The sequence below is a fragment of the Pogona vitticeps genome, chromosome 3 (assembly GCF_051106095.1).
Source record: "Pogona vitticeps strain Pit_001003342236 chromosome 3, PviZW2.1, whole genome shotgun sequence".
NCBI lineage: Eukaryota > Metazoa > Chordata > Lepidosauria > Squamata > Agamidae > Pogona > Pogona vitticeps.
The window spans coordinates 51,843,935-51,867,349 of NC_135785.1; the positions used below are offsets into that span (position 1 = coordinate 51,843,935).

Below are 23,415 nucleotides of genomic sequence, written 5' to 3' on the forward strand. Positions count from 1 at the left end.
AACCAACCAACCAACCAACCAACCAACCAACCAACCAACCAATCAACCAACCAACCAACCAACCAAACAAACAAACAAACAAACAAACAAACAAACAAACAAACAATGCAGCCCTTCCCAAGTCATGTCACTATAAAAGACAGAAACCCTCACCAAATCAAGATTAGGAAATTCTTAACCACATATCTATGTAGCGTGTAATGTGGCTGTATGATGGCCACACAGACACCAGAGATTGGGTCTATGAGAACCACATATGATGTTCCAAAAGATGCATTCTACACCCCATTTAATGGCAACAGCTCTGTTGAATTTAATGGAATCTATTCACAAACACAGCTAAAAGGCAAATTAAGCACCAGAAGAAAAACCCGTAAGAGAAAAGAATGATACATGCAGATGATTTAAGAAAGTGACCTGTGTTGACTCCCACAGAGAAGACGGGCAGGGATATGCAGGTTTGTTAATTGGCTCTGACTGATGGGAAATTACTTTCCAAACATAACAATATAACTTTGAGCTGTGAAAGGAAATCCATTAAACAAACCCAAGCCTTTGGAGAAAATATGTTTGACCTCTTTTCGTCTCATGTTATTTCTACCTTATACCATAGTTTTACTTAGAACTAACTCTATTCCCAACTCACCCCCAACTTCCTTTGAGCAATGTCTCAGAACAAAGAGCATGCCCAGGCATATAACTGCAGCAAAATCCACATTCATGCAGATTCAGGGCTGATTCTTTCCCCTTTAACATAGTCCATACACATGATTGGGATGTATGTTAACTTGATACCTGCAGGAATAATCTGAACAAGACTTGATCAAGTCACCCTAGGCTATGTTTGGTCAATTATTCCCAGTGAGTGTTCATCATCCAGAGAAATAATGCCATTTATGAAAAAAACATTTTGGCTAGAATCCAAATGCTTATGTAAGTGAAATGACATGATGGTAAATTGCTGCTAATTAAGAAGGTGCTGGTTGCATTCTTGAGTGGACACCCAATCACACTAGGTGTGCCTGGGAAATACAATCAGCACCTTGTTAATTAGTGGAAATTTGCTACCATGACTTTCATCATTTCAATTATATACTATAGGTATAAATCAGCAGTTGAATTCTTGAATTGTCAGTGAATAACTACCAAGAGAGGACTAAGAAACTGAAAAATCCAGAGTGGTATATCAAAGCATTGGTCAGTTACTCTTAGAATATTAATAAGCATTTTAGATACTTAATAGTAAATATTAGTTAGCTAATTTGTGCCTGTTACTCATATTTTTATTTTTAAAGCAACTGCCTATTTCTGAACTTCTCTTTGCTTCATTCCTAAATAAATATATTGAACTGCAAACACACTGGCCAAAATCCTGTTGTGCAGCTCCGTGTGCACAACAATGGTAACATCAGAAGCAGAAACAAATTGCTGCTGATTAAAGGCTTCCTTTGGGGATTTTGGGATGCACGTGACTTCATTGCATTGGGTACAAGTTGTGTGCACCCTGAAATCATCTTTAATTAGTGGTGATTGGCTGCAGTAGAGTTCAGTTTCCCACTGTATCTTCTTGTAAGGGCTGAGCTTGATGATCTATAGGGCCCCTTCCAGATTTGCAGTTCTAAGATTTATTAATATTAATACTTTTCCCACTTGTGAACAATCTTCCTTACTGTAGAATGATGGACTTTAAATTGTTTGGAAACGGCCTTATAACACTTCTCAGACTGATGGTCAGCAACAATTGCTTCTCTACAATCATTGCTGATGTGTTTCCTCCTTGGCATTGTGTTAACACACAGCTGAATACTTAAGATTAGCAAGCTGCTAAAACTTCAGCTTTTATAGAGGTGGTTACACTTGCTGATGATCAGTTACTCAAGAGCATTTGGTTAGCAGCACTAGCCTAGCCTCTTAATTCCTAGGGAAGCAGTAAGGAGGTACTTAGTTTTTCCCACATGGCTTCTCCATTTTGGCTTTATTTCTGTAAAATAAATCCTAGCACAGTGTAATATGTCATGTGTTGTTGTTCATCTGAGGTTGTATTTGTATGGAATTAGAAGGCATATGGGACTTGTAGTCATACAAAGATGGAGTCTGTTAAGTTTCTTTTTTTAAAATAATTTTTATTTTTTAACATAAGGGGTGACAAAAAGGAAAAGGGGACTTAGGAATTTATGGGGAAGAGGAGAGACCATAACATGCTAACAACCATTCTAAACTTAATGCCATATCATAGTTTTAAATTATTCTGTTTTCTCTTTTCTGCCTTTTAGATTAAGCTCTCATTTCAGTATATGCTATTTACACGTTGCCTGTTAATTTAGTCCATTTGTTGAATAGGTCCCATCTTTCTGTTGCCTTTTGTAGGGGATAATCCTTCATGACTTCTGATAAAATGTCCATTTCTGCTATTTCCCGTATTTTTTCAATAAGATCTTCTTGCTTCGGTATCGTCAGACTTTTCCATTTTTTTGCATATAAAATTCTAGCTGCCGTAACAATATACATGACTATATGTTTCTTTGACTTATCTATGCTATCAGGTATCATAATCAATAAAAACGATTCTGGAGTTAATGGCACATTACAGAGCATTATTTGTTGTAACATAGTATGTACTCTTTTCCAGTATTTTTTTGCTACTCCACATGACCACCACATATGATAATAACTTCCCACTTGTGTTTCACATTTCCAACACTTATTTGATACATCTGTATACATCTTTGACAGTTTTTCTGGGGTCATGTGCTACCTATAAAACATTTTATATATGTTCTCTTTAAAGTTAACCGATTTTGTAAATTTTATGTTACTTTGCCATATTTTCAGCCATTGATCAATATCAATATTGTGCCCTATGTTTTGTGCCCACTTTATCATACATTCTTTAACCATTTCATCCTGCATTTTAAATTCCAACATATAGTTATACATTTTCCTAACAATTTGTTCTTTGGTACCCAACAGCAGCTTATCAAAAGTCGTTTGCTCTGAATAGAAACCCTCTGTTTTGTCTTTTGCGTATCTAGATTCTAACTGTGCTCTAGGCCATCAATCTATATATACATTCTGTGACTCTAGTTCTTCCTTAGACTTTAATTCACCAGCCTTTTTAAATAAATCTTGATATCTTAAAAAATTTGCTTTTGTCATAAGTCCAGGTTTTGTAAAGGCCTCTATCGGTGACACCCATGCAGGTATTTTGTAGTAAATTTGTTGTATAATCTTTCTCCACATTCCCAATAAGGCTCTTCTTATCATGTGTGAGTTAAAGTTCTTTTGTTCTTTATACTTTTTATACCATAGATAAGCATGCCATCCTAATTGTAAGTCGTGGCCTTCCAAGTTAAGTAGTCTAGTGTTTTCTAGGGTTATCCATTCTCTTATCCAATCTAGGATACAAGCTCTATAGTACAGCACCCAATCCGGGAGACCAAAGCCACCCCTCTGTTTAGCATCCTGCATTGCCTTAATTTTAATTCTTGGTTTTTTGCCTTGCCATATGAATCTCATAATTATCTTGTTAAGTTCTTTAAAAAAAGACTGTTTTAGTATGATAGGAATCGATTGGAATAAAAATAAAATTTTTGGCAAAATGTTCATTTTGATCGTCGCAATTCTTCCCAGCATCGATAGTTGTAATTTATCCCATTTCTCCAAGTTGTTCTGTATCTCCTTCATCAATTTCATGTAGTTATCTTTCAACAGTGTGCTTGTCTTCTTTGTAATTTGTATCCCTAGATATCGAATTTTCTTTTCCTCTTGGAAGTTCGTCTTCTCTATTAGCTTCTGGCGTTCTTGTTCTCTCATATTTTTAGTGAGTATTTTGGTCTTCTTTTGATTTATTCTCATTCCTGCCATGTCACCGAAGTTTTTTAACATTACCATCAGTTCTTCTATTGAATACAGTGGATCTTCCAATATAATGACTAAATCATCCGCAAAAGCTTGAAGCTTATAGATTTGTCCTTTTACTTTTAATCCTTTCACTTCTTTTTTATCTCTAATTTGGTCATTTAATATTTTTGGAGTCAAAATAAATAAAAGGGGGACAGGGGACATCCCTGTCTAGTGCCTTTCTCTATTTGAATTTCTTTTGACAACTCACCATTTATTCTTATTTTTGCCTTTTGTTCAGTATATATTGCTTTAATTAGTTTCATAAATCTTTCTCCAACTTGCAGTGTTTCCAACGTGTATAACAAAAAGTTCCAATCAAGATTATCAAAGGCTTTCTCTGCATCCAAGAATATCATGGCCATCTGTTTCTCTGGGTGCACTTCATAATACTCCAAGGAATTTAAAACTATCCTTATATTGTTCTTCATCTGTCTTTTCGGGAGGAACCCAGACTGATCTTGGTGTATCAGGTGGATTAGAATTCTTTTCATTCTGGTTGCCAGGATAGTCGCATATATTTTGTAGTCCACATTCAACAATGAAATCGGCCTATAATTTTGTATTTCTTTACCTTCCGTGTTTTCTTTATGTATCAAAGAGATTGTCGCTTCAGTCCATGTAGCTGGTATTTCCCCCTCTTCTTCAACATATTCTAGCAGTTTTTTAAATGGCTGAAATAGTACTTCTTCCAGTTCTTTGTAATATTCTGCTGGTAGTCCATCCGGGCCTGGTGCTTTCCCATTTTTTTGTTTTTTAAGGGCTTCCATAATTTCTGCATGTGTCTTAGGCTCATTTAAGGACTGAGTTTGTTCTTTAGTCAATTTCATTTTGTTATGCTTTAATATATATTCTTCCTGGGTTCCTCTATCAACTTCTTTTTTCTTGTATAGCTTGCGATAAAAATCTTCGACAATTTCCTTTAATTCTTCCTGTTTAAATTTATCTATTCCCTTTTCATCTTTCAGAGTTCGGATTATTGTCTTCTCCTTCTCTTTCCTTAGTTTATATGCTAACCATCTTCCCGGTTTATTTGCATTCTCAAAAAAATTTTGCTTTGCAAATTTGAACTTCTTTGCAGTTTCCTCGGTGAGCAGTATATTAATCTGATGTTGTATAGATTTTATCCTCTCTATCAGTTCTCTATTGGTTGGATTTTGTTTCTGTTAAGTTTCTGTATAGTCTGGATTTAAGCTGCTGAATGTTCACATGGATTTCCAAGTTTGCTCTGCCTTGCAGCAAGATAAGGAACAAGGTTTGAGAAGATCAAGAGAAAGACATTCCTCTTAACTGGGGCAAGATAACCACCTGCAAGATCTCATGTGAAATAGGGGCATTGAACTTGGTTACACCCTCATAATCCTAATTGGTTAACAGCTTGGAAATGTAAGAAAGAGGAAGGTCTGGAGATGAGTAGAAAAATGGTTGTTTCATGTATGTGACAGGTTGAATGGAAGAAGAGAGGTTTGTCTTTTGAAAAAAAAGGGGGGGAGAGAAAGATTCGCCCAGCTTCTCTAGTGTGCCGACATGCAGAATGTTTGTGAAGATGATTACTTAGTATAGTTTTAGCTGTTATTATTTTAACCTCAGATTAGTAAGCTTATTTGAATCATAGTAACTGTTTGGATATGTATATGCTTTATGCTTTTAAACCTGTAACTATACAAGACGGAGGTTCTGAGGGTGGGTGGCCCCATGGTTGGTGGCTTGGGTGACTCTCTCACGTTTGGGGGGGGTGACCCTGGCCACGAAGAGTGGGGTCCGCAGCTTGGGCATATATTTGGACCCGACGCTCACCATGGAAACGCAGGTGGCATCGGTAGTCTGCACCGCCTTTTTCCATCTTTGGCTGATTGCCCGGCTGCGGCCCTACCTCGACACGGGGGCACTCATTACCATATTTTTCGCTCCATAAGATGCACCTTTCCATAAGACGCACAAATTTTTTAGGAGAAGAAAACAGGAAAATATAATCTGTTTTCTTCACTCCATAAGACGCACAGACTTTCCACCCCCTGTTTTGTGGGGAAAAAGTGTGTCTTATGGTGCGAAAAATATGCCTTGGTGCATGCACTCATAATCTCAAGATTAGACCACTGTAACACGCTCCACGTGGGGCTGTGGTGGTTAGGGGCAAAGCTGCTTTTGCCAGCCCTATCGCTAGAGGTGCCCAAAATGCACTGTATTGTTTCTTCACTAACAAAATGTTGGTATATGTTTGGGTTTATGTATATGTGTTTGGGATTATATTATATCCAGACTTTCCAAAGCTAGGGCAGGACTTGAAGCCAACAATGCAATTGTAGCAGCTGCTTTTCTTTCTGAGAATGAGCAAAAATCCAGTTCATGGAAAAGTAACGTATTCCAGGAAATAAAGAAAAAAATATCTTGCAGGGGATGGCACAACAGGGAGCTTGGCTTCTTCCCTTCAAAGATCAAATTAATAAGGAATGAGCAGTGGTCAGGCAGCTGAGGAAAGTGGCTGCTGGCCAGAGAGATTTCAGTGTTTACTTGTGTGTTTCTTATTGTTGTTCTGTTCTTGCCCCATCATAAATTACAGCTTTTATCTCTGATGCCTATGCCAGCTTAATGTACAAGTTGTCTAAGGCTCTTTACCACCATGCTCATAAATTCCAGTCCTGAAGTAACCCAGGACACACTCATTAGGCCCATCAGGAAGAAACCTAGTTTGGCGGCGGACGAAATTGGCAATTACAGGCCCGTCGCCAATGTTTCCTTCCTTAGCAAGGTAGTCGAGAGGGTGGTGGCCGACCAGCTTCAGGCGCTCCTGGAAGAAACAGATGCCCTGGACCCATTCCAGTCGGGCTTCAGGCCCCGCCATGGCACAGAAACGGCTTTGGTCGCCCTGTGTGATGACCTACTGAGGGAGGCCGATAGGGGCAAAGTGTCCCTGCTGGTCCTCCTCGACATCTCAGCGGCCTTTGATACCATTGACCACGGTATCCTCCTGGGGAGGCTCTCCGAGCTGGGAATAGGTGGCCTGGCATTGTCCTGGCTCCGCTCCTTCTTGGAGGACCGTCCCCAGAGAGTTCAGCTTGGGGAGAGAGTCTCGGCCCCGTGGAGCCTCAATTGTGGGGTTCCACAGGGGTCGATTATCTCCCCAATGCTATTTAACATCTATATGAGGCCGCTGGGTGGGGTCATCAGGAGGTGTGGGGCTTCGTGTCACCAGTACGCGGACGACACGCAGCTCTACATCTCCTTTTTGCCAACCGCAGGAGAAGCCGTCCTGTGCCTCCAGCGCTGCCTGGGGACTATACTGGAATGGATGCAGGAGAACGGACTTAGGCTGAACCCGGACAAGACGGAAGTACTGAGGGTGGGCCCCCCCACAGTCCGGGATTTGGGAAACTCCCTCTCTTTTGGGGGGGTGACCCTCCCTGCAAAGGATGGGGTACGCAGCTTGGGGATCCATCTGGACCCGGTGCTCTCCATGGAGTCACAGGTGGCGTCGGTGGTCCGCACCGCCTTTTTTCATCTCAGGCGGATAGCCCAGCTGCGGCCCTACCTGGAGGTGGGGGCGCTCACCACCTTAGTACACGCGCTCGTAATCTCGAGATTAGACCACTGTAATGCGCTCTACGTGGGGCTTCCTTTGAGGTTGCTGCGGAAATTACAGGTGGTGCAGAATGCGGCGGCCAGATTACTCAGTGGAGTGAAAAAATTCCAACATATTTCGCCCACTCTGGCCGCATTGCATTGGCTGCCCATCAAGTTCCGCATTGACTTCAAAGTGCTAATGCTTACGTATAAAGCCCTAAACGGTTTAGGGCCTCGATATCTGGCGGAACGCCTTCTCCCACCAAGTTCTACCCGGGTCACACGGGCGAGCCAGGAGGTGAGGCTGAGGAGCCTAACGCCGAGGGAGGCCCGAAAAGAGAAAACAAGAAATAGGGCCTTCTTGGCGGTCGCTCCTCGCCTGTGGAATAATTTACCTCCTGGTATTCGCGGAGCTCCCTCGCTGGGCACTTTTAAGAATCTACTAAAGACCTGGATGTTTCGGCAGGCCTTCTCACCAGATTACTTCTGATTTTCTTATCTTTTATTGTTTTTTACTTTTATCTGTTTTGTAATTTGTTGTTTTATTTTTATTGTATTCTTCCCTGTTGTAAGCCGCCTAGAGTAGTCCTTCGCGACTAGATAGGCGGGATATAAATAAAATAAATAAATAAATAAATAAATAAATAAATAAATAAATAAATAAATAAATTTATTTGGTTAGTTGGCTGGCTGAAAATGTGGAAGGGAATCCAAATTGTTTCTGAATTGTGGGGTACTTGTCTGAGAAAAGACATGATGTACTGGGGCAGACTGCTAACGCTGACCCTTCCTAGGAAACCTAGTTGTTGGCCCTAAAGTTAAATCTTATTCTTTTTTTAAAAAAATGTGATTATAAATGTGATAATTGTTTCCAGTAGAACTTAGGTAAATTAATGTTTGGACTTCAGCTTCCAGCACGGTGAGATGCTAGAAGCCATTCTCCAAACTGACAAATTTTCTGAACTCTGACTTTAAAGCTCCAACTACTCCTCCTTTAGAGATTTCACTCCCCTCTGCGCAGTGCACATTTTAGCATTGCTTGCCATAACAGAACAGTTTTACACCAAAATGTTTATTGCCTTTTAGCTCACTAAGACAATGATATCTCAGGAAAGTCAGGCTCAAGGGAACTGGCCTTTTGCTTTAGTGATTATGACACCTCCTAGCACTCAACTGGGATGAAATGTTTTGAGCCTTTCCTCTTAAATCTGGATTTTCCCATATCTTTTTCTGGGACTGACAAGGATATATTCCTGTCTTTCCTGATAATTGTCCAACGGTCAATGCACTATAGTTCCTATAGTCTTATAATAATTACATCTGCATCAGCCCTCCATAATAATATTTTCCCTTCTTTTGAGATGTGCACAGTTTGATGGTATAGGTAGATGGGGGTGGGGAGAGTAGGGAATTCTAGTGAAGGAGAAAGCTTAAACTTGCCTAAGCACGCTGAAATATTTTCTTGGCAATTATGGTTTTGGGTTTACCATGACATATGTGGGGAGGCTAAAGATAAGCAATTTATATTAGAAAAGGGTAAAATTAAAGGGCGTGAAGTCCCACAATACTCTGTTTTACATCATCCTGGCCATCAAGTAGGGATAGTCAAACATAATTGCAGAGTTACACAGGGAGCTTTTATTGATTTTCATCAGGTGAGCTGGGTCACATACTTTTAAATACAGGTAGCCTCAAAGCAAAGGGTTAGATAATGCTGATGTGGTGATTGGAGGACTATTGGGAGACATCTTTACCTTGCCCTGCATACATTGATTATCCCTTGCAAATGCCCTCAATAGTCATTTTTACACTGGTGTGTTTATCCTGAGTTGCTTGTGGGAAATGTTTTCAAATCTGAAGTACATTTTCAAGGAAAAATTGGTGGTGGGAGGAAGAAGTTTTAATGTCCAAGTTGTGCCAATTTTCCTGTGCAAATTCACCACATTAGCATTTTATAGCATGACTATTGAAAAATGAGTAGATGGTTTTTACTCCAGATATTTTACAGTACCGAAAAAGGATGGAGGACTCTGTCCCATCCTCGACCTCAGAAATCTCAATAAATTCATCTGACCTAGACGCTTCAGAATGTTGACACTAGACACTATCATTCCTCTCCTTTCACAGGGAGACTGGTTTGTTGTCATTGCTCTCCAAGACGTGTACTTTCACATCTCTATGGGATTTTTGAATTATTTATGTTCAAGGAATGATTTACCTTCCTCACCTCCCAGTGAGTTTCCAAGGCCAAGCAAGGATTTGAACCCAAGTCTCCTGAGTCTTAATCCAACACTCTGTCTACTACAGCATACTGACTTCCACCTTATCTTCTGAGTTTGTTCATAGCCATTGTCTTATATTTTGAAATATATGCATCTGGACTCTTGGCTTCTTGGAATTCTTGCCATTGAGAAGTGATTCCAGAAGATTCAGAAATATTCCAGCATTTCTGTTTTGTTGTATAAAGGAGGGACGTTGGACTCATGTCTTACCTTATGAGGTATGAAAACAATGTTTGCTGAACTTTTTGTAACTACGTATACATAATCAGGTGTCAGGTTAGTTGATGCAAAGAGTCACAAATTTGGGTCAAATGTGGTAGGCTACCACTAGTAGAAATTCTTAAAGTTAATTTTATACAAATGTTTTTAAGGTCCAGATTTTGGAATGGCATGTTCTTCTTAAACTGTATGTGATGGAGCTGGTGGAAAATTAGCCTGCAACTTTGATCTGTTGGGATGCACTTTGTCCTTGTAGTCTGACTGAAGTGCTCAAACTCATATCCAAATTTTTATTGTGAATGGTTACTGAAGCCTCTATCTAGACTATCTATCCATAAGATCGAAATCTTATATGCAACAGCACTGCTTTGCACCATTTTTTGTATAAAACTTTAAAAAATTCTTTCCTATATTAAACAAAAACAGAAGGAAAAAGAGACATACATAGAACAGCAGAGAAGTATTTCTGCTAGGTTTGGCAGTGAAATTGTGTTTATGACACAAACAAGCTTAAGAGACACGGCCCTTCTTGCTTTGCTAAGGTGAACTGAGTCGAGAGATGAAGGCAAGTGTTTCATGCCAGCGTAGTTGCATAAAGTGAACAGACAAATCCATAATGAATAAGACTGGGCTATCAGCAATGCACTAATGAGTTCTCTCCATTTTGTAAACCACAGTGTCTTTTTTAAACATTTGCGTTCTAACTGGTGCAGACATAATTCTTCAAAATACTGTGCAACAATTTGTGTATGTCTTGTAAAATGGGAATGTGTGACCTGGCTTGCACAACCAGCTGCCTGGACTTACCCTTTTGTTATTGTTTCCAAATTGGGACACTTAAAAGATCTTATTCTGATTAAAAAGCCAGTCCAAGAATGAATAACAATTTCATACAGTTAAAGGAAAATTCCAGCCATTTAACATTTTAGGTTTAAGAAGAGCATACCAATACACACACAAACACACACACACACATCTTGGCAAACACTGAGAAACGTCTGTGGTAAAGGCACCTTTTGAACATTTCTGCCAAAGTCCCAGAACAGCTTGAGCCACTTAGAAGTGCTTCTGGGTATTCCCCTGCTCTTGGCTCTCTCTCTCTCTCTCTCTCTCTCTCTTTTCCTGGGGCAGCAGAGGTAAGCAGCTCCCTTCTGGTACTTCTAGAACAGATCTGCATTGGATCTCATTTGGTGTGCAATTATTGCATACAGAGAACCTATCCATATGTGTGAGTTTCAGACTGGCATTTTGCTTCTTTTTCCTCCCAGCATTTTTAGCACAAAATAAGACCACAGTTCATTGTGCTGTTGAGTTGGATAGTTCACATCCAAGTACTGACCAAAGCCATTCAAGCTTCAGACATTCAAGCTGCTATTCTATAACTTGCCAAATATTATTGTTCAAAGATTTGGTACTTTCAAGAGTAATTTTATTACTAAGGATAAAACTATCTTGGACAGCTTCAGTTGCTTTGTATATTTGTCTAGCACTGAGTCCTGACCCTTCTGGCACAGTTCACCGCTGGCCTGTTGTGTCAATCATAACCTGAATAATTTAGCGGTGGTGGCGTGTATAGGTACTTTAAAATATGGTCCTCCTGCTTTTTTGGCTCCATTATACATGTATTTCTAGTCTCACAAGACTCCACCTCTTCTGGCAGGAGGTAAGAGAGAACACTGACTGTAGAGGAGCAGCTGGAATACTAACTATGGGCTGTGGGTAATCAAATGAAAAGCTGCAACTATCTTCCAGAATGTAAACACCCTTACAGCTTAATGGGCCTATTTACATTGAAGGAGACCAGGAAATGAAATTTGTTTTGTTGTTCCAAATAAGCTTGTGCAGATGGTAAGCAGAACCAGACGAGTCAGCGAGCATGAGTGCAATGGCCTTTCCTTTGGAAAGTGCTTGATTTTATCAGGTTGTTTACTAAACTGTCACAACAAGGCATGAAACCAAGGAACCCTTGTGTACGCTGATATTGGCAGTTTGTTCATGAGAGAGGGCGGTGATGGAAACATGGCTTAGTTAGGAGTCCTACCCTAAATTAAATGAAGTATAGTAATGGGACAGGTTTCTCTCAACCACCTGACAAAGGTCTGATACACTGTGATAGGCATGAGTACAGCCATTATAGGAATTAACACAAACCATTAAAAAAGGCTCCACAGCATCTGTATTCCATGTCGTTTGCAGATGTTAGGTAAGATTTTTCATTTAGGTATAAGAAAAAAAGTCTTTACTGTATTTTGAATACCATCTTTATTTTGAAAAGTCTTTATTTTGATTACCTTCTTTATTTTGAATACCATCATGCCCATGCCTTTTATCTTCCCTAAACTTGCAGTAAAAGTCAGAATAGAGATGGCCTTAAATAGCTTCCTTAAGAAGATGAATGTAATATGCAACAAAACCTCAAAATTGTTTATGAAAATGTGCAATGTGCCATGCTATATATTCTCAGTGCTACTGTAAGGCATTGTGGGATTTTAATATATGCAACTATTAAAAGGACAGAACATTCAAAATGTGGATTTACTATAGACTATAAATAATTTCTTAGATTAGGGAGTAACCAATGAATAAGTAGTAAAGTGAATGACTAAAGAGCAGGAAATTTTAAAACACATAGACCCAAATTCTTAAAAACAAAACAAAGCACACACATATTTATTTATTTATTTATTTATTTATTTATTTATTTATTTATTTATTTGATTTTTACCCCACCCCTCTAGACAACGTCTACATAGACACACAAGCAACAACAATCATGCAAACAGGTGGCAATTTTTGACAGGGTATCCATTCCATGGATAGAATACTTTGGTTGTGTGATGAGAGATGAAGAATTCAGATTATTACAACTCTTCATCCAAGGTAAAATAAACTGGAAAAAAAATGCAGGGAGAAGTTTATATAGGCTGAGAGGTCTGGCAAATTATTTTGTATGCAACAGAACATAATTGTTTAGAGCTGCTACATCCAAAGTCAAAACAGCTATGATGGTGTTCTATATCTAGTAGGGGGGAAACGAGAAGATTTTAACATCTACTCTGGGTTGGGAGGCAAACCGATACTCAGGGAATTGTGGAGTTTACAACAGTGAGATTCAAAGCTGTTAAAGTCACAGTCTGTGTTCCAAATGGGAGCGAAAAGCCACTACAAAATATTCTGTCCATGCACCCTCCCCTCTATCTTCCAGCAGGCTCTGCGTGTAGATTTACAATTAAATTGGTTCTGGTTAGCAAACAAGAACAGGACAGTTAAATTGAATTTTCAAAGGAATGTTGTGAATTCTGTGTGAAAAAAAAGAGGCCTTTGCCTTTGTTGCTCATCTTATTGCCTGCAATTCACTCTTGCTCTCCTTTCCTGGTCAGAAAGCATTTCTTCCGTTGAAGGCTGTTGAACATGTGAATTGACCTTCTTCCTTCTCCATATTCTATATATTTACTTATTAAAAGTCTGTATTAATCACTTCTGCCCAATCAAAACACCAAAATGATACTGTATGGAATAAAAAACATAATATGCTTTTGATGATTCATTGGAAGCTGAACAAGGATGGAGCCATTGGGAGGAATTTATATAGCTGAGAATACCCTGTCAGAGGGAAACATTTCTTATATATTGGTTGTTGTGGGTTTTTCGGGCTTCTTGGCTGTGTTCTGAAGGTGGTTTTTCCTAACGTTTCGCCAGTCTCTGTGGCCGGCATCTTCAGAGGACAGCAAACCAGAGCACAGATTTTGCAGGCCTTTGGCTTAAATTTGGTTCAAGGTGATGGATGTATGGTTTCTGCCATAGTTGCCAAACAGTAATGGAAATTTTTCCAAAATTTGAAACAAAGCCAAAGATTAATTAATTTTGTGGTGTGTGAAGCAAATTCAGACAGGCTGCAGGATACTAAACATCTTTGATTGGATCTTACATCTCAATCCTTTTCTTCCCAGGACTCAAAGCATTTCTTTGCCCCAGTTTATACTCCACACTAGTTTACCTGCAGGGAATGCTATGAACAGCTTTCTTACTTTAATTTTTAAAGACACTTCCCAGAAGGTTAAACGAGAATCCAACAGGTCCTAATATACATTCAAGACTTCTCCAAAAACTCAGCTTACACACACTGATATAACTTTTCCATCCTGGATATATTTTTCTAGGTACAGGATAAAATGGAAATAGAATTAGCTATTTTATCATGCAGTTGCTGACAACAGATCTTTATTATAGAATACATTAAAATATTTTACAAAAAGTAGAGAACCATTCTTTAATTGAAATAGTGAAATGCATGCAGTGGCTGTTGTGCTATGCAGGGACCCCAGAGAGGATTGCAATCAAAAGAGGTAACTTGGAATATGGGATATAGTGGGGGGCATCACTAAGCCAGCCAACAGAAGATAATAAAGGTTGAAGAATGGAAAAAAAAATATTGTCATGTTGGCATAGCCATTCATAACTAGCACTGACAGAATTTCGAAGGAAAATCTATGCAACACAAGGTAGATATTTATGTTGATTAAATGCAAATTTGTCATTGCAGTAGTTGAGGCTCCCCTTGCGAATTGTTGAATTGACCTAAGAACAGAAAGATCACAGACATGTGAGCTACAGTGAGTTTTCTTCATGAATAACAACAAAAAATGAGGTGTCTTAATACTGCAATGCATTCTAGAACTCCTACCTGATGCTCCCATTTTCTTGCCTATCCGTTCAAAGGCTGTCCATGTGCTTTGCATTTAAGGAGCTGAGAAGCCTTTGGCCTCTTTATTACATACTGTATGATGTATAGATTAGATGGATGGGTTGAGGAGTTATTTAGTTTAGAAGCTTCTGTTGAGTTTTGCAATATTTATTTGAATAAGAGGATCTTATTTGTATTATTTGATTTTAAAGGTAGCCTTAAAGAGCTCTAGTAGATGAAGCTTCAATATATCCCTCAAGATGTGTTAAGTTAAACCTGAAAATACTTTGCTCTAAAATGGTGACCTTTTGTTCCCCACCCTCTGCTGTCTCTGTATATGAGTTACTCTTACTGGAATTCCTTTGGGGGCTTTAGCAGCAACTTCTTCTTTCATCTAATCATACATAAATCCTGACAAGATTATTTGCCCAGTTCCTGTCTCAAAGGGTAGGCCAATGACATTATTATCTTAATCTTCCTCTCCTCTTCTCTGTTTTAATGGTGCTCATAGGCTTAGAGCAGAGAATAGTTTTAGGATTGTGTGAGAACAGTAATAAGAATGGTATGTTGACAGAGCCTGTGCTGCATTTTAGCAAGGCTTGAGGAAGCCATCCCGTGTGTCTCCCTCTCCTTGAGCATTGCTTTGAACTGTTTGCCATCTTGGGTTGTGTGTGAGAGAGGACAGGAATGGGTCATTGTCTGTTGCTCATTGCATTGTCTTTGAATTTTAGAAAACTGGATTGTCAAGTTTAGAAGACCATAAAAATGGTAAAAACAAGAAGAAATGGAAGTTAAAATAAATGGAAAGATTCCTGGGAATAATTACTAGGAAACAGATTATTTATTATTTCTAACTTGTCTTGTTTTATTAGATCTTTTGGAATGGTGTAATCCAATCACCTTAAAACTCTCTAAATTCAAATACACATATTTTAACTTACCCCTGAAATAAGGGCAGTATGGGTGCCAGTCACGCCTCTAAAGAGATATCTAGGATGCTTCTGACATTGTAAATCCTGAGGGTGCATGTTTTGTGGCCACTCTGCATATGTGCAGTGTTATGGACCTTGAACCAATCCATGACTGCACAAGGTGATTAGAGAGGAAGTCTAATCCCCCCAAAGTATAAGTGGAATGCCTATTCATTCCAAAATGGGAATTTTTAAAGACAGCAAGGGATGGTTTATCTCTTTATATTCAGATATAACTCATGGACCTCCAGATATTGTTGGACTGGAACTTCCATCATTGGCTAGAGTTGATGGATTTGTAGTCCAACACCTGGGGAATCATATATTTCCTACTCCTGCTTTACAGGATATATCTATAAGGTCCTTGGGCGTTCTGATGCAAAAGTCCTTGACTTTTCATCAACATACTGACTAACTAGTTACCAAATTGAAATGTGCAAGTTCAAGGCAGTCTGCAAAGTACAGATATGTGCATCACCTGTTTATCTGAAGCTTGGCGGTATCAGGTTGTTTCCCCAATATGTGGGACAAGAGATTTAAAACAAATACTCTTATTTAATGGGCCAATACATTTCTAGATTCATACAGATAGTGATTAAGAAAAAAAATGTCCTGAGTCTTATTCTTGGCTTCTAAGAGAGCCTGTCTTCTACTCACTTGCAACAACCTAAATCCATAGGATTGTCAGCTAAAGGTCTAACATGTCTTTGGACAGAGCTCTTTGGAGACTGCAATGTTGTGGAATAAAAACAATACTCTGTGAATTTCTGGGAATAATAGTTTTTAAAAAAAGAGGAGGAGGGGACATTTGTTTAAGCCTCCCAGGGTATGGTTTGTCACCATTTTAGCTTTCTCATATCTGATTAGGATTATAACTGGGCACAACATATGTGAACAGCTAATCTTGATGTGCCTCATTTCCTAGGTTATAAGAATGCTGGGGCTGGTTATCAGGTTTTTGAAACAAGTCTTCAGGGGCTGCTTTCTCTTACCAGAAGCCATGGTTTTAGTTCTAGGAGGGTATTTTTCTGTACTTCCACTGTGTTTGTTCAAATGCTGCTTGGGATGTGTAAAGGGACATTTGTTCTTAAACTTCCTTTTTAAAAGGCTAAGTCAGCATTTGGTGCATGGTTTTAATTAAGGATTTCAGATTGAAACATTTCCGGTTTTGTGTATGTGTGTGTGTGTGTGTTTTTTTTTCCTTAGGACGGTTTTCAGTTAAAATGTTTTAGGGTTTTGAAAAATACCAGATGCCCAACTTTCAAAGTGTGCAAGAGAAATGTTAAAAATCCATCAGTTTCTCTTCATTCTTGGGCACATTCATGTGATAATGTTGGCCAAGCATGAAGTAGTGAGAGTGGTGCAGAGGGAGGGGAAATTGTTGTTTAGGGGAACAACAGTAAGGTTTGTTGTAGTTATCTCCTAGTATAAAGCTGATGAGCAAAGCTAAAAATGATTCTCAGCTAAGCTTGGGGTATTCTCTTTTGTTCTCTGTATATCAAGAATTTAATGTGAAATTGCCAATAGGCTAAAATGTTGTAGCTCTCCAGCAACTCAGTTCTACAGGGCTTCTCAAAGTCAGAAAGATCAAGGTGATCATCTTGCTGCCCAAAGCACATATGGGATATTTCAGTTCAAATGGATTCACATTTCATGAAATTTTAAGATGTCTGAGTCCTGGAAACATGAAGGTGTGTTTGTTTTTAAGAGTCTGGAAATCACTTTCATATATTGTTGCGGTGTGCAATAGTAGATGCCTACAGCCGTAACATATGTTTAAGCTGATTAGGTTATCCTGTTTGCCTGCGATACCATTTACAGACTCCAAGGCTTCTCTGGCAGGAAGGAGGCCAAGTAGAGGGTAGGCTGAATGGAGTACAGAGGGAAGCTTCTTAAACCTTGTTCCATCATTTCCAGTACCAACAGAAGTTCAGCATCTCGCCATGACTGGACCTTCTCAAGCCTTGCACAACAGATCTGTGTGATAGGTTTAGCTGCTTAACTCTGTCTACAGCTATGTTTTCCAAAAAAAGTACTAGCATATATGTAGGGACTGGAGGGAGAATGCAGTTTGAGTCCACAGACAGAGTGATGGGATTGCTAAAGCTATACTGGGCGGTCTGGAAGCAGAGATGGGCATAAAAACTGCCTCTTTATTTGACACATATAGCTAAAAACAAACCAGATGATCAAGGGGGAAAGCATGGTCTTGCCCTGTGGAACTACACCCTAGTCAGTCTGACATCAATCCCAAGGAAAATTCTATAGGAGGTTATAAAGCAATCACTCTGCAAGCACCTTGAAAACAATGCATTAATAACTTGAAGCCACAGATTTGTCGAGAACAAATCTTGCCAGACAAATCTTATCTCATTTTTTGATCAGATAACCTCCCTGATAGTCAGTGGGAATGCTGTAGATATACTTTGACTTCAGCAAAGCTTTGTCAAAGTGCTCCATGATATTCTGTTTAGCAAGCTAACTAGATGTGGACAGGATAAAGCAAGTGTCACTTGGATACATAGTTGCTTACAGAATTGTACTCAGAGAGTTCTTATCAATGGCTCCTTCTCAAACTGGGAAAAGGTAACAAGTGCGGTACTTCAAGGCTCAGTCCTGGGACCTGTGCTCTTCAAAATTTTTATTAATGGATGAGGGGTTTCTGGGAATGCTTATCAAATTTGTGGATGACACAAAATTGGGTGGAATAGCTAACAGCCAGGAAGAAAGAAACAAAATACAAAAAGATATCAATAGGCTCGAGCACTGGAGTGAAAACAACAGAATGAATTTAACAGGGATATGTGCAAAGTTTTATAACAAAATTAAGAAACACATTAAACGCACAGTTACAAGATAGGATATATTTGGCTCTCTAATACTAAGAGTGATAAGGATCTTGGAATTGCAGATCACAAACTGAATATGAGCCAACAGTGTGATGTAGCTGCAAAAAAGGCAAGTGCTATTTTAGGCTGCATTAATTGAAGTGTAGTCTCCAAATCCCATTAAGTACTACCCTGTTTCCCCCAAAATAAGACCTAATCTGAAAATAAGCCCTAGTATGATTTTTCAGGATGCTCGTAATATAAGCCCTACCCCAAAAATAAACCCCAGTTAAGGGAAACCCACCCTCCACCATTGTGCAGCAACCAGAAGATGACATGACTGCATTTGAATACATGTAGATTGTTGTACATGAAGAAAATCCCCTGAAAATAAGCCCTAATGAGGTTTTTTGGGGAGCAAAAATTAATATAAGACCCTGGAAACATGGTAAATCCTCTCTATTTGGCACTGGTTAGGCCTCATCTTAAGTAGTGTGCCTAGTTCTGAAGACCACATCTTAAGAAGTATGGCAGCAAGTACAGAGGAGAGCAGCAAGGATAATTGTGGACTGATAACCAAGCCCTGTGAGGAAAGATGAAAAGAACTGGGCATGTTTATCCTTAAGAAGAGAAGACTGGTGCGAATTATGGTAGCACTTTTGAAATAGTTGAAAGGTTGTTATACAGAGAAGGGACAGGGTCTGTTCTCAGTCATCCCAGAATGTAGGACACAGAATAGTTACAGGAAGCCAGATTTAGGCTGAATATCAGGAAAAATTTCCTTACTGTTAGTGCAGTACAACAATGGAACCAACCGAGAGGTGGTGAGTGCTCCAACACTGGAAGCATTCAAGAGAAAATTAAGATAACTATCTCTCAGAGATACTTTGATTTAGATTCCTCCATTGGTGGCATATTGAGTGTAGCATCTTAACAGCATCATCTTTTAAGATTTTAAATAGTTCAACTGGAATGCCATCACCTCCACTGGCCTTGTTGTTAGCCATGCTTTCTGAGGCCCATTTGACTTCACCCTCCAGGATGTCTGGCTCAAGGTCAGCAACCACACTATCTGGGTTGTCCGGGACATCCAGATCTTTCTGGTATAATTCTTCTGTGTATTCTTGCCACCTCTTCTTGATGTCTTCTGCTTCTGTGAGGTCCCTACCATTTTTGTCCTTTATCATGTCCATCTTTGCACCAAATGGTCCTTTAATATCTCCAATTTTACTGAACAGACCTCTGGTTTTTCTCTTTCAATTATTTTCCTCTATATCTTTGCACTGTTCATTTAAGAAGGCCCTCTTGTCTCTCCTTGCTATTCTTTGGAAGTCTGCATTCAATTTTATGTATATTTCCCTATCTCCCTTTCATGTTGTTTCCCTTCTCTTCTCTGCTGTTTGGAAGGACTCGTCAGACAGCCACTTTGCTTTCTTGCATTTCCTTTTCTTTGGGATGGTTTTTGTTGCTGCCTCTTGTACAGTGTTACAAGCCTCCATCCATAGTTCTTCAGGCACTCTGTCCACCAAATTTAGTTCCTTAAATCTGTTCTTCACTTCCACTGTGTATTCATAAGGGAACCCAGCGGCTTTTCCTATTTTCTTCAGTTTAAGTTTGAATTTTGCTATAAGAAGCTGATGATCAGAGCCACAATCAGCTCCAGGTCTTGTTTTTGCTGACTGTGTAGAGCTTCTCCATCTTTGGCTGCAGAGAATACAATCAATCTATTCCCTTCACGGATTGCTGATTTATGGCGAAGGGGCTTGAGTAATTCAGAGAAGCTATGGGCTATGCCGTGCAGGGTCAGAGTGGAGAGTTCTGACTAAATGCGATCCACCTGGAGCAGGAACTGGCAAGCCACTCCAGTATCTTTGCCAAGAAAACTGCATGGACAGAAACAAAAGGCTTTTATCCTCATACAGACAGCTAAAAAAAGCCACAATGTTATGTAAGGACCTTCCTGGGACAATCCTGTAGGTTCTGTCCCTTTTTTGTGCCTGTGTGGCCTCCTCCTCAGAGAACTCGCTTGTACCATTCAGTTGTAATCTCCTCACTTTGTAACTGTTTCCCAGAGGGCAGCTCTATAGAACAGGAAATGGCTGATTGGATGTGCTAATTTATTGTGGCTGGTAAGCATTTTATTATGATTAAGGAAACACTTTAAAAATGTGCTCAGCATTTATATGATTGGTATCATTGTGCAGGCATTTCATCATATTTATACCATAGGCTGTGAGTTCCAAGTTCCTCTTCTGCAGTGCTGCCAAAGCAGTTGTCTTACGAGAATGAGCTGGGGCTGGGGAATCTGCAGCATGGATTTGCACTTTAGCTTAATTCAGATTTCAGTGTCCTCTTATAGGGGTACAAAATTCAGCCTCTTGTATATGTAGTTGGCACCCTTCAGTAAAATTGCTGTGTAAGCCAAACACTTGCAGAGTTTTTGAATTTTTGGTTAAATTCCTCTAACTGTGCAGCAGAAGTGCAGGGATTCACAGAGCAGAATAGCTACAAGTTCCCTAAGTAGTCCATTCCTTTTCTCATTAAATGGCACAATCTCAATAGCTCACTCTGAGTCATTCTACCACCAAGTTCTACCCGTGTCACTCGCGCGAGCCAGGAGGTGAGGTTGAGGAGCCTAACGCCAAGGGAGGCCCGGAAGGAGAAGACAAGAAATCGGGCCTTCTCGGCGGTGGCTCCTCGCCTCTGGAACAACCTTCCCCCGGACATTCGCGCGGCCCCCTCGCTGGGTATTTTTAAAAAGCAATTAAAGACAATGATGTTTCGGCAGGCCTTTCCCCCCCACCCCCCACCCCTTAGCTAATCCTGATTTTCCTTTTTTCTTTTTCTTAGTTTATAATTTTATGGTTGAAAGTTTTCTTCTTTGTAAATTTGTTTTTAGTCACTGTTGTACCCCTGTTGTGAGCCGCCTAGAGTGGTCTATTGACTAGATAGGCGGGATATAAATAAAATAAATAAATAAATAAAAAGTATAACAAGTTTCATTACTTACAGTTGTGAACAGATCAACAACATACTAACAGACTTCAACAGACTATAGACAGGGAAAAAAACACTGAGATTCAGAGACAGAAGGGGAACAATTGGTTAGTGCTGGATAGATTGACTGTCACCCCAGCCCAGAAAGGTCTCTCCCAATCACTCAAATCACAGGCAGCATGTGAGATTGTAAAAACTCCAACAAGCATACAAAAGACTCCTGAAGTATGAGCAGTATGATCCTGAAACACAGCAAGGAGGAGGAGTGATTCCCTTGCTAAACTACTGTATACATTTGGCCTAGTGTACTGTATTGTGTAATCATATTGTTGCTTTGTGTGCTACTAAGATATTTTGTTGATGATATTGAGTCTTTAAAATTTTGTATGATTTTGGTGTTTTAACTCACCAACGCGTGGGCATTTATTGCATATCTTTCCAATCTAGGTGCAGTGAAATATCTGATAGCAAGGAATAGAAAGTACTGGTTAGTTGAATGGACCGGTGCCCATCTATGGAAGATGCTGTTTATTATCTCTAAATGTTGACCATTACATGTGCAAATCTTTATGTCAGGAATTCCACGCTTAGGAGTGACCTTGAGAGAAATGGTTAGGTTCTGTTTAATATCAATAAGCTTGCCGTTTACAGGATGGTATTTTATGTGGATGAAAAATATAGGGAAAATGCCTAGTGCCTTGATATGGCAATCATTTCGAAAAGCAAAGCATGGTCAGCAGTTTTAAACAAATGAACTGTACTGAATGGTCTATTTCCATTTCATTGTATCATTACAGTTTCTTCAGGTTTTTTCAAAAATTTCAGTTGCCCTATAGATGTCAGTGTGGAGGAAGTAACTGTGAACCTTTACAAAGTTTGGCAGATCATCCGTGGCCTGTCTTGACATGCCAAGGAAGCCTGTGCTTAATCATTAAAAGGATATTGTTGAGATTTTCTCACATCCTTATTAGAATAAGAGAAATTGTCTTTCATTAGGATTCCATCACTACCAATGTAGACAGTACTGTGTTGTTGTTTTCTTTTGTTGCTCTAAGGGCTGCAGAGAGAATACCTTTGTTCCCCTGCTTACACATTCTTGCTTTTATTGGGACAATACAGCTCATGCTGCACATACAGCACCAGAAATTTGTTCTGGGACTTATGCCTAAATCCAGTTCTTTATCCCAGTTACAGTAGACCCATTGAATCAATGGCTGAAATCTTAGAAATGGGATTGCCTGACCACCTTATTTATCTCCTGAGAAACCTATACGCAGGACAGGAAGCAACAGTTAGAACTGAATATGAAACAACTGATTGGTTTAAAATTGGGAAAGGAGTACGACAAGGCTGTATATTGTCCCCCAGCTTATTTAACTTATATGCAGAATACATTATGCAAAAGGCCGGGCTGGAGGAATCCCAAACCGGAATTAAGATTGTTGGAAGAAAGATCAACAACCTCCGATATGCAGATGATACTGTGACAACCCCAGACCTACTGGGATATGCCACAGTTTAACTAAGCTGCCACCAACCATTCCCTGTAAGGAGTCACACAGACCAGGAATGGATTTTTAACAAATAAAAGAACAAGGTTTATTTAAATAACACACAGGGAAAATAAAATGATCAAGTGAATAAGATACAGTAACGTGGCTTAGTCTCAATCATACATACACCAGTTTGGTTCACACAGAACACCTTTAAATAAAGCACAGACCCTGAACCTATCAGTTCTGGCTACCCATACAGACACCTGAACCTATCAGGTTGGTACTGACTGACACACAGTAGTACCCTGTCTGACACACAGACTCCCACACCAGCTTCTTCTCTCAGCTTCTCCTTCAGCTTTCCCTCAGCTTCTGACTTCTCCACACAGGCTTCACATATATATACAGTACAGCCCCTCCTCCTGATGTCCCGCCTTCCACTCCCCATAGGATGGAACTTTCCCTCCAAACCCATGA

General features: G+C 39.5%; 1 protein-coding gene across 1 annotated transcript in view; it reads left to right on the top strand.

Moving 5' to 3' along the window:
- HPSE2 (heparanase 2 (inactive)) overlaps nucleotides 1–23,415 on the top strand; it is a 168,414-nt gene that overhangs the window by 71,346 nt on the left and 73,653 nt on the right. The gene's annotated exons all lie outside the window — the stretch shown is intronic.